This window comes from Protobothrops mucrosquamatus, unplaced genomic scaffold (assembly GCF_001527695.2).
Source record: "Protobothrops mucrosquamatus isolate PMUCROS unplaced genomic scaffold, P.Mucros_1.0 scaffold104, whole genome shotgun sequence".
NCBI lineage: Eukaryota > Metazoa > Chordata > Lepidosauria > Squamata > Viperidae > Protobothrops > Protobothrops mucrosquamatus.
The window spans coordinates 1021830-1028084 of NW_015386477.1; positions in this window are offsets into that span (position 1 = coordinate 1021830).

The window sequence follows — 6255 nt, forward strand, 5'->3', positions numbered from 1 at the left end:
AAATACCTGGAAACCCGGCGGGCAGATGTCCACGAGGGGTACACCCCCTTCCATGCCCAGCCAGGTCTCGGTGATCCCTGCCAGGTCCGCACCCCCCTCTTGAATAAGTTCTTGAATGAGGGGGGCCTTATTTACCACGGACCTGGCATTGCATAACATCAGCCGGTGATCCCGGGCCGGAGGGTCTAAGATCCCTGGGTACCGAGTAGAGTCCTGAGGACCGGAGCACCCACAAGCTTGTAAGCAGCGTGTGCGTGCTCCCGTAACCCGATATGGTCCTCTGCTCCCGCCGTATCTGCCCCTCCCACTGACTGTACTGATCACACCACCCTCTCCTCGCCCCCCAACCTCCCCCCTCACCATTCCAAAGCCGCGTCCCTCAAATGCTTTAAGTCTGCAAGCCTCCCTCTCAGGAGGGAAAGTCAACTGCACTACATGGTTGTAACAAATGAGCTAAATGTTGTATTCTATTCTGCCTTGGTTTTTGTAACGTCTTCCCTAAGGACACTTTCTGGAGAACATGAAATTTTGTGCTGAAGGAGGAATGCCATGTTAGTTCATGGTATCTAAAAGTCAGGAGGGGTCTGATAGCTCCTTTTTAGACTATCCCATTTTATGAAACAGCATAAGGCAGTGTTTCTCAATCTTGACAATTTTAAGGCATGTGGACTTCAACTCCCAGAATTCCACAGCCAGCATTGCTGGCTGTGGAATTCTGGGAGTTGAAGTCCACATGCCTTAAAATTGTCAAGGTTGAGAAACACTGGCATAAGGGATAATTGATTCACAAAAACGTAGGCCTTTTTGTAATTGTTAGCCTGAAAGGTGCTACCAGTCTCTCTGCAATGAACAGTTGAGAAGCTTTTGTTTCATTTGGGTTGTCCTGACTCAATATTTTTTCTGATGGCAGTCATAACAAAGACTGTTTTTTTTAATATTCCACAAGACATTCCCTTGCTGAGGCTACCCTGTGTGCATACGAGACTGAAGACAGTAACACCCCCAAAACCCATCTGTTTCAGCAAAGCATAACTCTAAAATCTGGCAGCCTGACCAATTTCCTACTAAGTGTGGAATGAGCTCTTGCAGAAAAGCAGTCTAACAGAAGTGTATTTCAAGGGATTCTTCTCTTGCAGCTGACAAATAATGTTTATTGGGACTCAGGGTATAATGAACATTTACTGCATCACTTTTAAGCATCACACTAGAAGCCTAAAATGTGGTCTATAATTACAGCCAGATTAGTTGGATCTGAGATGAAAAAAATATAGAAGAGTTTGTAGGCTCAATTCTTGACTCTGTTAGAGAAAGAAGTTTTTCCAGACAGCTTGGCAATTCTTAGCTCTTATGGAATGGAGAGGAAGAAGTGCTGTGTGAGTGTGTGTTGGGTTATTGGTTTTTTTCAAATGTTCATAAGGTATCTTAGTACCATTTCTTGCTATTTGAAATAAAAAAAAATATGTTCCAGTTTAGCAAAGGAGTCACATGCTGAAAGATTAAGTGATAAAAATGACTGCCCATTGTTTTTTATTTATTTGGTGCCCCTGAATTTTTGGCAATAAGCTGGAATATTTGTGATCTTTGAAACTAGTTTGAAAATCCTGTAGTAAAAATTCTTGTCTCTCATTGGGGTGGGAGAAGGAAATAAAAAGTATAAGCTCCAGACAATTTGGCACCATAAGAATAAAGAATAATGCAAAAGTCCTGCTTTACTTTACTAGAGACCTTTATGATAAGCAAGTTGAGGAACAAATCATTAACAAAAAATATTTAGAATCATTTTCTATTCTGCTGTAACTTTGCAGATAGTTTCTTCTAAGGTCAATATGTTAGCAATTACTCAGTAGTTCTATCCTCACTGTCACATTGGAGTATTCTGTATCTCTGAATTATTCAATTATTCTTATCTAGATGTACATTCAATATTATTTACAGATGTGTAGTCAAGATGCACACACACATTCCCTTAACTGTTATCCCACTTCTGTCCACTCCTCTTACAGCACAGGCTGAATTATGTACAGCTATGCTTTCCCAGATTCTAATAGTTTAGATTTACAAAGATCTGATTTATACATTGCACAATGCTTATGATTAACCATAGTATATTGAATTAATCCTATTCTCTTGGGCTGACATTGATTGATTCATTGATGTGCTATCAAGTCACTTTTGACTCCTAGTAACTACATGGATAAATAGATTACAGAGTGATCTATGGATTGATCTATCAATTGATAAGTGGTACAAAGTGTTGGCTATTATCTTTAAAGGTTCTATAAGATAAGGAGCCAAACGATTATGATACCAACACACACACATACACACAAACAAACAAACACACATATCGATGTGATCTGAAGAACTTTGCCTACAGTGCTAAAGATTCACTCACAGCACCAGTGAAGCTACTATGTATGCTTTCTGGATTGCCTGCTGAATTAAGGGACTGATCATTTTGTTTTCAAAATTCTTTCTGAACAGGCTATTAATATTGAAGATTATATTTTTAGTAAGAGTGGTAATAATATAATGTCACATCCTAGGCATCTTGTAGAAGCTAGAATGACATTATGTGATCAAATGTCAAGATGATGCACATGAATTACTCTGACTCTCCCTGAAGATGCTCATGTCCTTGCAGACTTTTCAATGTGATGCTTCCTGGACATTTTGGGGCCAATTCCCAGAATATATCAGCAAGATTGACTCTCTGGAAATTTTGGGAGTTGTAGTCTCAAAACAGCTTGAGGGTATCAGTTTGGTAAAGTAGCTTTTTCATTTCAGACATTTGTCATTTCAATGCATTCAATTTGCCTTGAAAACAGATTGTTTTTCATGATAGCAATTTATCCAGTGGCTACATCTCATATCTCTCTGCTAAAAGCAGCAACAGCTTGAAAAAAAAAATACTGCTCAGACCATACACTTGATCCTTTGATTTCTTAATGTTTTCTTTGACTTCCTTATCACTATGTAGTAAGTTAAATTAACCAGGAACATCTGCAGAGGGTTTCATTGTAAATGTACAAGACACCACTGACAGCTCAGTCTGTGTAATTGGCATGTGTGTATCTTAAATGAGGTGCCACTGACTAAATCTTTTTTCTGAAAAAGGACATGACATGGGAATGATATTTTGCAGAAAGGACCATATCTGCCACTAACCACTAAATAAGATGGATGCAAGGTACCTTGAAGTATGGAATTCCTATGAATTTGGCAGTAGCTCTTTGATTCCCTCCTCCCAATTAGAAATGCACAGAATGTATTGAAACTTGAAACTGATGAAATCTGTGACAGTGAAAGTGACGTGTTTCTCCCCTTATGTCTAATATTCTGCATGCACACCCTCTTCCAATCAAGTATCAAGAATTCTCATGGATGACATGTATGCAATGGCATCAGTGACATGTCTGTGCTGACATCACAATGCCAAAATGCTCTCTTAAAGAAAATGTGTAAGGTTCAATCACTATTTTCTTTTGACTCACGATGAAAATATGGCTATTTATGTTGCTTGTTGCAATAAGTTTTATTATTTTTATTTAATAAATTTGTTTGCCACCCATCTCACTGCGAGTGATTCTGAGCAGCTTACAACATTAAAGTTGAAATAATATTATGCACAAACCTGTCCCCCCATTTCTCAAATGTCCTTCTCTTATAAATGAAGTTTCTTTTTTTTTTTACCCCATTCTGGGATCTTCTAGAATTTCTCCAGAGTTTCTTTATGCTTGATTTCTGAGCTAACTTTCTTATTAAATGGAAAGTGCTGTTGCTGTTCATTTCTGTTATGTATATCCAGTTACCCAGAGGCACTCCTAGCTAGCTCCTGCATGCCTGATCTGAGCAAGTCTCATAGGAAGAGGGCACATGCAAAGTCTTTTCTTAGTATTAAGTGAAGCATAGAAAACTGGAAGACTGCAGAGACATAGAGACACTTGTACACTGAAAGACCTTCACACAAATTTCTCAGCTACTTGGTAACCAAAGCTTGTGTAGCATAATCTTGCACACACACCTAAGACAAGTTCATCAAATTATTATTTTGCAATGAAACCAAAAAAAGGCAATTTACTTTCATACAGACTCAATACAAATGGATGAAAGAATGTAAAAGAAAAATTAAGAACCCTTTTGATTGTTAACACTTTGCTCCCTTATTTTATTACCTACATTTTGACTCCAAAGAATTTCCAAGGTAACTTACAAGCAAGCAAGCAAGCAAGCAAGCAAGCAACAGATATAGATAAATTTAGAATATTTTTAGAAGATATTTGCAAGTTATTGGGAATCCTTAAATAAAAATATTTTCAGGTTAACAGATCTCGGCTGAATGATTCTGCAAGACCACTAGAAGGCAGCAAACAAGGCAGCTTTTTCTGTTATTTCTCTTCTGCCATCTAGAGATGATATGGGTATATTTTCAGAATAGATTTAGTTCATAGAAGCTACTGCAGAGAACACAACATCATGGATGGAAAGTTCAAGATAGGACACAACAAGAAACCTGCAAATTGAAACTAAACCAGCCCCTTATTGCCTGGATTTGGATTAATCTAAAATTATAACAATGGATAAATGCATTGGCCAGTCACTGTATCAAATGCCCAGTGTGGCACATATTGCTTGTCAGAACTATATTCAGCCAATCATATATAGGGAAATCAAACTGTAACAGTGCAAGGACCTCTGGAAGCTTCCAGCCTAAATTTAACAGTTCTAAATAAACAATTTTCTATGTTGGTGTTTTGTACTCTGTTAGTCTCATTGTATTGCTGATCTACTTCTTAAATTCTGCTAAACCAACTTAATTCAGATAACGTTCTCAGTAATATATTTCTAGACAGCTACCCTAGATAGTGTAAAAGAGATTTCTGGTTTTAAAAATATATTTCATTTCAGGGCATATTGCCCTTTCTCTCAACTACTATTCTCTGACTTCAACCATATAGGAAATCATTATATTACAAAGCTTCCACATGTTTAAAAAATTGTAGACTCTGATTTGGAAGTATTCCTCATAAATGCAGCAGACAGAATGGGAATATTTAAGACTTTAATTGACAGACTTGGAGCAGGAAACAAAAATTAGCTTGCCAGAGATCGAGGGAAGTTCTGCTGAAATATATTATGTTCAGATACTGGCCAAGAAGAAATTTAGAAGAGACTAACTATAAATGCAAAGATAAGTTCAAAACTGCTGTTATTTATCTGAAGTTTATTTCATTTCCAAAATCAAAAATTTTCACTCGCTCATTTAACTTTTACCACAGTGCTTGGAAGAGGTTTGGCCTGGGCACCTGCTGTCCCCCAAATTCGATAAGATTGCAGGACCCTGTAAGAGGATGCTGAAAACTTGCAAAGTCTAGCATTGCTTACTGAACATCTCATAATAAAATCACTGAGATTATAGGTACGGTAATTTTAATTTTTGGAGAGATGGATTCATCTCATGATGGTGCTGGGCCTGAAAAGCTTCCTACCAATTCTAGGGTGAGACCATGAAAAAGAAAGAATTCCATGGCAAAATCAGAATGTGAATTTACACCCTGCCTGCCCTAATCCAGCACTCTGGTCATTATACCAAATTTGGTTTCGGAAACAAAGGATATTTTCATTGAGAAGCTTCAACACTAGAATACTAGGTTCTTTTGGTGCCATTTTTATATTTTTTTTCAGCCTTAAGCAGTTACCTTTTTGTTTCCCCACACTATTTTGTTTTCTTTTGGTGCTCAAGCTAATTTTATCTCTGCTAAAAGAGTGGAGACTGCTTTCATTTTTATGGAAGTTTTAGATGATTTACATTATATTGTTGAATGCTGCATAGCCTGAAATTCCTGTTGAAGTAAAGAAAATGTCAATCAAATCAATTAAAATAACGATATCGTCAAACATGTGATTTATCATCAAGCATTTCACTTACAAACAAGATGAAATCTTGCCACTTTTGAGCAATTTTGAAAATTCAAGATTTCTCCAGCCTAAACATTTAATGCCTCCCCAACCCACCTTTTTCTTAAACGCATTTTACAGACAGGGGGTTGGAATATGCATGTTTCTTTTTTCACAAAAATGCATGGGTAGATAAAACTCAGGTATTTTTATTGCTACAGAAAATACCCCAGATTCCAGTCTACCTATGCACATAATTAATTTGGCATACTGTGATTGCAGATGGATGATATTAGATGATATTAGAAAACATTCCCTCTTTACAAGAATGTTTCACATAAAAGTTGACATTGGATC